We start from the raw sequence: 9,866 nt of genomic DNA, 5'->3' as shown, positions 1-9,866 counted from the left end.
TAAATAGTTTTAGTGTATATATTTAGAATCATGTTACCCAGAGGCATGAAAGGAGATGCAGTCCTGTTTCATATTTGGGCTGTCTTGGCTGTGATAAGGTCGCACTTGTAAATTCAAAACAAATCAAATGCAGCTTTCCAGCACATGCCTAGTTTTGGATGAAAAACATGTATTTATTCTGTACTGTATTTTTCTCTGTCACAAATCAGAGAATAGACTTAGTGATCTTTTCTCAAATTCTCCTTAAGGTAAATGAGGTTTTACTTTAATCTACACCCTCATAAAGCCAGCTGTCAGGGCAAGTCCATAGTTAAAATTTTCATGTTGGAAATATGAAATCACTTGTGGTGAAGTCTAACATATTCTAGACACACATTTCAAACTTACAGCAAAACATCCCCCATGCTGATATGCCAGTCCAGTAGGACAAAAAAGATGGTAAAGATGCAGAAAGAACACTAAAATCCCCTTTTAAAGTAAACAAACTTAAACAAAAGTTGAAAGTTTAACGTATTTTTAATGACTAAGGGGCCAATAACTTTAAAGCAAGCAGAAGATTTTCTTTGTTGCTGTACCATTATACAAGTCTTTAGCCATTAGCTCAAGCAAAGTGTAAGGCAGGTCTAAACATTGGATGTGGATTGCAGAAGATGATTTCTCCATTATTCTTCTTTTCCAAGCAGCCATTTAAACCAATATCTATTCATGCTGGCAATAATCAAGCTATGCATCTCTTTCAAATTATTTTTGGATGCATTCAAAGCAGTGGAAATCGCAGAACAACAGACATGGAGAAGACACAGAATTTTTCAGACTATACCCTATCCTTGCCCTGTTTTTATTCAAACAGGAGTGTTGGTATGAAAATGTGCAAGAGGCCATACAATGCCCTTGCAGGGCAGTGGGTGAGAAGCAGCTGCAGCGAGCACTGGGGTAGGTAGGATGCCTGGAAGTGCTGCACATGAGGGAGGAGCTGGTTAACATCCCGCAGCACAGCTGGAAAGCAGCAGGACACAATTCCCCTGCTCCTGGTCACACCAGTCCACAGCTGCCTCCAGTCCTTTGCTGTCTTCAGCACTGTGCTCTCCACTGGGTTTTCCATGCTGCTTCCTGGCAACGTGTCTTTCACTTTGACATGCAAGCACGCAAGAACAGGGCAGGTAGGAGGAACATCCTATCTGTTCGCTTTCTTGGCTTCTCTACAAGATTGCCAAGTAAACCAAATGTTTTACAGTCACCTTGTGACTGGCAGCTGAAATCTTTTTGCATCTCTCACTGTTCATCCAGGGATAGGGACCACATAACTACCTGTGGCTCTACCTCTTCCTCTAGCTTTGTTGAAAGTTAGGAATTCTTTTTCCCCCTTTTTGTTTCCTTTTCTCTCAGGAAATTCTCTCCCATCTGTTGCCTAAGAGGTAGTAGCGACCAGTACTTAAGAGAGAGAAAAAAAGTGGCCAAGGTGGGGGCAAGGGGTGCAGCTGGCCACAGCCTCCTAGCCAGAGGCTTTTCTCCTGGGAAGGGCAGGGATGCCCTGAGGTGTTTGGCTGGGGGCTGAGGTGCTGGGCTCAGCTCCTGGCTCTCTCTCTCACTTTCGGGACAGGAGGGGATCGGTCGAGTTGCTGTTGCCGCGGGGAAAATTCGCCACCACCAGGGACTCCAGCCTGTCACTGACTCTTCTTTACCGCGGGTGAGCCTCTGCTCATAAGAGCAGCCAGTGAACTGGGACCTTATTAACACCCAGTTTAAGTAGAAAGGACTCTCACCATCTACTCCAGTGCCCCAGGGGAAAACCCGGGACCTGACCCCTCCTCCTTCCCAGAGGAACCTATCTCCCTGGCATCCACACCTGTTGCTGCCTCCCCAGTGGGGAGAAGAAACCCATGCTGGCACTTGCTGCCTCTCATTAGAAGTGGATGTTGCTCTGCTCTCAATGGCCTTAGGATGTGCAGAGCTCCACTCCCCTCACATCACTCTGGGCACACCAAAGCCCCAAGATGATGATGGTGCAGCTGACCTAGTGTGGACTAGCTGTGGCTCACATAGGTTAGAAAGGGGCTCTCAAGTCATGGGCTTAACTTGAAAAAGTCATGATAGCTCAGACTAAGGGTTAATAAGAGTTGCCACAGTGCTCTCTGACCTTTTTTACCTTTGTTGGGGTTATGGGCTGACTAAGGGGTTTGATCTGCAGCCAAGACCTCCTGGAGATTAGGCAGCAAACAGGAGTATGGCTCTGCAACTACCTCTCCCCGTCAGATCAAATGCTTCATCTCAGTAAGTGCATTTGTGTTCTATTTACCCATAGGTTTATTTATTCAGAGTAAGGTGAAGAATCATTAATCCTTGAGAAACCTCCTTTTTCCTTCCAAGAATTTTCATTTAGTCCATTTCATTTGGCATATAAATCTGGAAGTGTTTTGGACAGAGGCAATGCTCCAGTCAGCTTTTATGTATTCTGTGTTTCCAGTGAGTGATTTCAGCAGTATTTTTAGGCTCTTGTTTAAGAAAGGAGAGATGAGCTCACATTTTCTGCTGCCATGCACAGCTGTCATTGCTCATAAGCACACACCTTGCTCCTCCTCCTGTAAGGGGAAAAGTGCTCTCTCAGATAAGGTTGTTGAATATAGAAGGGGCATGAGTTCATGGATTCCTTTCCAGGGCATATTTATGATTATTAGGAATTAAAAAAAAATTTAAGAAAGGTCTGAAATAGCAAGTACCTTCCTCTCACCATTCAAGATCCCTCACGTTGCCCTTGCTTACAGAGCCAAGGACTTGTACAAGGATCACAACACTGCTCAGTAAATGGCAGGAGAAACACCATAAAACATCACAGTATTAAGCATAGATATTAAATCAGGAATGAAAAATCCTGTCTTCAAAACTCAACATGGCTGCAGCAGCCCTATTAATTTGGATATATCAGAGAGCTGGATGTAGAGGAGTCTCTATCTGTTCCAGTTCCTTTCTAGGTCAACATAACCTTTGGCATCAGGGTCCCAGCACAACCCTGAAGCTGGCTAGATGTACAAATAAGTACTCACAAAAACTTGCTTAAACTTCACTGAACCCAGTTATCACCACTGCAGGGAATATACACACAGTATATTTAAGGAATCTGCAGTACTCTGTTGCTGTTTCAACAATGGATGTATCTGTGAGAGGACATCACTCTCCTTGGGCAGTGGATGCTGGAGGACAAGCCCTTAGCTTAGCATTGTTGCAACCAAACAAGGCAAAGAGTCATGGGTTTTTTCCTCATTTTATTTCTTCACCCATTTGTCATTCAGACTGCCAAATGAAGACCTGTAAAATCCTAGCTCTGCCTTGTGTTTAATGTGTTTTTATTTCATATTTATGTTATCACAGAAAGCAAGGAAGGAAGAAATGTGACTGGTTCTCTCTATTGCTGTGTGAAGGCTTTTTTTAAGGGCTGGTGTACTTATGTCCTCTTTTTCCATTCTGAGCTTGACTTTCTCCCCTCCTTTTCTGAGGTCTGCTGCACTGGGTATCCCAAGGAGGGCTGGGTTCCTCAGCAGGGGTCTCAGGAGTTGGTGCTGATTCTGCTTTTTCTGAGTGTGTATCAAAGTGTGCTACCAAAGACTGTTTTCTCCACTGGAAAGCTTTCCCTCAATGACCATCAATGCATGTACGTGCTTTAATCGTGTAACCAGATGGACTAAGAAAAGTCAACACCCACAGGGGATTTCTCTTTGTTTTGTGTCTCTGGGAGGTGGGCTGTGTTCTGGAGAGGGAGGGGTGCTGTTGGTGCGTGGCAACAACCCCAGGTGTGAGCTGTGAGGATGATGAGGGCTGTAAGCAGCCCCAGATGTGAGCTGTGAGGATGGTGGCTCCTGCTGGAGGCTATTTTAGGGGGGAGAGTTTGCCTCAGCTCCTTTTTGCATGGAGCTGCTGGAGAAGAGGGGTCTGTGGGGGGCTCCCGGAGCTGCCTCATGGAAGGACCTTGAGAGCTTCTCACGGAGTCTGGGGGAACACCTGGATACGCACTTGGATGCTTGGAGCATTGCTTAAAGGAGGTGCCAAAGGACAAAGCTTCGTGCTGGGAAGCAGCAGCGGAACAGGTGAGCCGGTGTGGACTTGTAGCGGGGACTTTTGTCCTTTCCCTTTTCAATTTCATCTTGGCGATGCCTCCCCGGTGTCCCAGGGAAAGAAAAAAAAAAAAAAAAAAGGGGAGGGCGGTTATGAGGGCAGAAGAAATTAAAAAGAAGGAAGCGACTCTTCTTCCGTTATTGTCTGTGTGTGAACGGGGGTGGGGGTACCCCTTCATTTGTGGTTTTAAAGGTATTGATTTGGAGGAAAACCTGGCTTTTCTAGGGTGTTAGGGGTATCACAGGGGTGATAGGGAGTGCCTGTGTTCTATTTTAAATGGAAGGGTAAAAATGTTGTCATATTATGGTTTGATTTGAAGGTAGCCCCACCATTTTCATCATCCTAAGGTTTAAATTGAGGGGGCAGCCCTGTTGTCCCTCCTTTTAAAGGGTTTGAATTGAGGTAAAAATCCCTCTTTTACCATAATTTGAGGAAAACCTCTTTTTCTGCTATTATAGGGGATGAAATCAAAGGGGAGAGCACATTTATTTGCCCTTGTTGAAGCGAGGTGAGCACCATTTATGTCAATGTCATTTTTTGTTGTTATCAGCTTATGTGTTGTAGATTGGTGAAGGATTGTTTTTGTTTTATGGGAGGCAAAGAAGGATGCTCCACATGTTATTTCAGCAGCAGAGTATTTACTGGTGTGGCATTGGCAAAGGGATGCCAATGAAAAGCTGCAAAGAGAAGAAGCAGGTACTTCTTTATATCTTCCACAGACATACAGATTTTTTTGATTAGCAAGAGATGTCTGGAAATGAACTTTCCCCTTAAAGGCTAATGATTGGCACATGAATTTAAAACAAGGAATGAAGCTGCCTTCCTTCAAAGACTCATTTTCGTCCTTTGTCTCTCATGATTTTGCACTGATGATAAATTTCTGCTGTCCCCTGTGCAAAACTTTTTGCCATTGTAACTGCAAAAGTAGGAGCAATGCCACCAATGAACAAGGTAGCTGCAAAAGTTTCGGGGGTGCAGTCGAAGGAAGCTCCAGCTCTCGCAGTGTTAGCAGGGTAGAAATCGGGCTGTGCCGCTGCCTTTGAGGCGCTTCTTCTGCCCGTGGCCCGGCACCAAACGCTCCCATGCGGGAGCGCTCCTGGCATCGCCGGGAGAGATGTTGAGGTGGAAGGGGAATTTGGCTGGGCTGACGATGGGAGCCGTGCGGAGCCGTGCCGGGCCGGAGAGGCGGCGCGGGCTCTGCGCTGCTCCTGGCAGCTCCGTCCGTTCCCGGTGCGGGGCTTGGAGGAGCCGCTTTCCTGCCGGGAGCGCGGGTTTTAATTGTTGAAAGTCCTTTCATGTTGTGGTTTTGAGGTGGTTTTGAGGAATTTGTTGTATCGTTTCATTTTGTTTGTAGTTGATGTATGCTAAGTTATATGGTGACTTCTTGAATGTTATGGTTCTTGGTTCAGGTGCTGATGATAAGGTTTTTTTCGACTTGAGTTTTGTTGTCAGATTTTTTTTTTTTTTTTGGTGGGGCATTATGTTTTTAAAATGGGTTTTTTTAAGATATGTTTTTTAAGGTGTACTATGGTTTTTATGGATCATAGCACGAAGTAGAAGGTAGGTTTTAAATTCCGTTGCGGTGGCTTTCATTGTGGTGAGTTGAGTATGTAGCATTTGTTTCGGTTGGTTTGAGGTAGCGCCGTGTAGTTTATTTGTGAGGTTTAAAATATATTTATAATTGCATTATTGCTTAGCATATTATCGGGGTTTTATTTATTTGGTTTGTTAGATTGTAGCGTATGTTTTATGGTTACAGATAATTAGGGAGGTATTGTTTATGCTTACATTTATCTTTAGGCTTCGTGTTTATTTCTAGGTGGTATTTTTGTTTTATTGGATAGAGGCATTTTGGGTTTATTGAGTTAGGAATAATTTTTTTTTTTGTTAATTCTAGTTTATTTGTTGAGTTTTTTTGTAGTTTGATGTATTTTGTTTTTTATGAGCTTTATTTTTGGGGACGGGGTATTTATATGGTGGATTTTGTTAGGTAGTTATTTTGAGTAGTTATTTTTTAATTGTTGTTGATTTTTTAAATATTGGTAATTTGTTTGTTTTTTAAGTTAATTTTATAGAGTATTGGTTCCTCTTTGAGTTAGTGCAGAAGTAGAGTTTTGGTTATTTTTTTTAATAACACATGGGGTCTGTTGTACAATTTGGAGTTTAGTAAGTTGGTTGGATTTCTTTTTTTTTTTGTGGTTTCTGACATTTGCTCTGTGGGTTTCTATAGGGTTGGTTTTGAATTTTGTTTCATTTTTGTGATGTGATAAGAATTGTTAGTGAAAAGAGCATAGTGTGGGTTTTTTGTTTTATATTTTGTGATAAGGGTAGCATGTAATGGTGTTCACTAAGGTTTTATATTTTTATGGGTCTGAACTGTTAGGTTCATGAATTTATACAGTTTACAAGACATGGGTTTTTTGATTTTATTTGGTTAGAAGCAGGGCTTTTTTAGATTTAAGGGTATTTTTTTGCATAGATTTTAAAGGTTTTTTTAAGTGTATTGGACATGGGGTCTTTGTAATTGCATTTGGTAGTTTGGTTATGGGAAAATGGAGTTGACTTTTTTTGGTGGAATTTTTAGGTATTGTTCTTTTTTAAATTTATATATGTGTTCTTGATTGTAGCTGACCAAGGGACCACAGCGGTGACTGCAGGAAATTCCTAGTGAGAGAAGTGGCCTTCCTTCCCACCAGATGATGTGGATTCTCATCCCTGGACATCCGAGAGATAAGTCGAGGGCTATGACACCCAGAGGAATGAAGGCAAGGTGCTGGGAGGGCCTTTTCAGTAGCAGCTTAGGAGGCGGGGATATGCAAGAGGTGGTCCCTTAGGCCACATGAAGGAAAAGTCTCACAGTGCTGAGGTGCTCAGGGCACAGCAGTCCCGGTGCATGTCACTTGTGTCACTTGTCTGTCATGCCTTCTGTGTCTTTTGGGTGTCTCCTGTTGCATGTCTTTTGCTTTAGTCCTTTGAGAGGCTTATCAGAAATCCAGGTGTCCGTCTTTGCATCTAACATCTCTGTGCTACTCGGCCCAGTGCTGAGTTCTTCAAACTCTTGACTTGGGAACCTGGACAGTCATTGGCGTAGCATCTCTCTTTAGAAGCATCCAGTCAGATGTCTTTAAAGGTCTTGTTCTGAGCTCTTCTCGACAGCTGTGCATGGCAACGATCCATTCTAGTGCATTAGGTCTTGTGCAAATGCAAAGATAAAGCATTCTGACCGTAGGATTCTCAGGCATCCATCTTTGTGGTGCTTGGAGTAAGTCATTCAATTAGGATCTTGTTCCTCCAGGGTTCTCTGAGCCTCATTGGCTCGCCGTCAGTCTTACCTAGGTCATGTTGTTCCGCTTTGTCTCGTTCGTTGCGGGCCTTCTCGCCGAGAGCTTTCTTTCCCTCTTGTGTCCCCTCGTTTGTCTTGTTCTGTGTCATGGGTGTCTGGGTATTTGGGCTGAAGCTGCTCTGCCCTGCTGCATAGCCTGGTGTAGGTATAATGGGACAAGTCCCAGGGCCTGGAAATTTGTAATGCAGGGTGTAGATGGCCTCCAGATGAGATTTGTAGAATGACTGTAGATGTCTGGAGCTGTTGAGTTATCCTGCAGCACTCTGACTTCTGTCCTAACCTTCTTTCAGATGCAGCCAGATGACATACGTGGCAGAGCGCCCCACGCTGGGTGAGTGGGTTCCCCCAAGAAGTTCAGTCAGCGTTTGTTGTTGCAGGTTAAGCGTAAGTGGTGACTCTGTTTCACAGCATTGTTCTTTGTCTTTATTTTCAGGAAGTAAAGCCAGATGCCAGCAGTCAAGGTAAGTGGGCAAGGTGCACAGTGGCAGGTGGACAGAAGCAGTTGCTATTGTTCAGGTCTTAATTACTGGTGCAACTCTTAGCCTCCATTCTGCTTTGTGTGCTTTAGGTGGTCCACTGGCATTATGCCGAGACCCTCTCAGCAACTGGCCAACAGGCCCGGTTTGTTGCTCTTGTGAGAATTTGGGAAGTAGTACAGGGCTCCGTGATGAAGCCTTGACCATTTGACGGTGTCACCCAGGGAGCCTTGAGGAATGGCTGAGGAGTTGTGGAAGTTGTGAGGAGGAGCCAGGGTCCACTCAAGCTTCAGCAATGCCAAAACACCTTGTCTGTTCTTAACCCAGGCTGTCCCCCGGGACAACAGCGTCACCCTCTGAGCACGGCCAAAGCGTGCGGCCCGAGGAGCCAGGCATTGTTAGGAGAATGGCTAGTAGCAGAATTGTTGGGTTTCGGCCGCTGTGCAGCTAAGATGGTGCAGTGATGTTTGGTGTTCTCAGTTGTAGCTGACCAAGGGACAACAGCCCGGCGACTGCAGGAAATTGCCTGTGGGCAAGGCGGCCTTCCTTTGCACCCGAAGCGGAGACTCATTAGCATTCTCGTAGTGCATTATGACTTGCATAAATGTGATGACAGCTAGAGGTTTCTTACCTGTGAGTGGGCGGCTGCCTCCTCATATTCTGAAGTGTATCGCATGTCTCCCTGTCCCAACCACAAACAACCTCCAATGTGTGCTGCCCCGCACCTGTTGCAAACTTGAATCAGCAGTCTGGGCTGGAGATTTTTGCCGCCATGGGAAAAGGCCAGCATTTGTATTTGAGGGTCTGTGGCTCTGAGTGGCTGTCTACCTGCTCAGGTTCTGCATGGGGCAGGATGTCTCCCAGTTCTAAGCTGCCACCCCGGGAAACTAAGGCTGCTTTGAGAGTCCCAAGCGCCTTCTGCAAATTGACTCCACAAACCTGGGCCTTCCCAGGTCAGTCCTGTTAACGAAGGAAATAGCCGGCATTTTTATGCAGAGGAACGTGGCCCCGAGTAGCTGACTGCCTGCAGAGGTTCCACAGGGTGCAGGATGCCACCTCGTTCGAAGCAGACACCACGACAATCTCAGGCTGCTATCAGAGTACCAAGCACCTCGTGCAAAATGACAGCAAGAACCAGGGCGAATGAGTTTTGTTAAACAAATGGAATGCTGGGGTTTCTATTCAGGGAACTGTGGATCAGAGTGGAAAAATAAATCCTAAGGATGTGCAGGGTGCATGATGTATGTTTGTTTGAATATTGCAACACAGAAAAATAAGGCCACTATCGGAGACAAAAGTGACTCCTGCAAACTGACATAAGGAACCTGGGCTGCTGAGTTTTCTTTCCCTGTGAAAAGCCCCGGCGTTCGTGTCCTGGGGCCAGTGGCCGGGACTGTCCGGCTGCCTGCAGAAATTCCGAACGTCTCAGGATTCCTCCCAGACTCAGCCTTCCACTACTGTGTTTGGTTTGACGTCAGACAAAGGAAGGAAGTATGAATTTCACTGCGTGTTCTCATACGTCTAATTTATTATTTTAATTTACTATATTTTATTAAAATATACTAAACTAAACTGTACTAAAGAATAGAGAAAGGATATGTTCACAATTTTAAAAAGATAAAATGAAAGTTCATGCTTTTTTCTAGAGTTCAGACACACCTTGGCACTGATTGGCCAGTGAGTGGATCACTCACACCAGAAACCAGTGAAAAAATCACCTGTTCGTAAATGATCTCCAAACACATTCCACATGAGCAAAACAGAGGAGAAACAAATGAGACAATTGTTGTTTTCCTTTTTCTCTGAGGGTTCTCAGCTTCCCAGGAGAAAAATCCTGGGCAAAGGATGAATGTGAATGCCACACAGCCCCACACAGCTCTTCGCTCCCTCCCCCACAGTGGGATGGGTAAGGGAATCAGGAAAGGGAAAGAATTCACGGG

This window comes from Onychostruthus taczanowskii, unplaced genomic scaffold (assembly GCF_017590055.1).
Source record: "Onychostruthus taczanowskii isolate IOZ18803 unplaced genomic scaffold, ASM1759005v1 scaffold101, whole genome shotgun sequence".
Lineage (NCBI taxonomy): Eukaryota > Metazoa > Chordata > Aves > Passeriformes > Passeridae > Onychostruthus > Onychostruthus taczanowskii.
The sequence above is the reverse complement of the archived record's forward strand: the minus strand, read 5'-3'. Positions refer to the sequence as shown.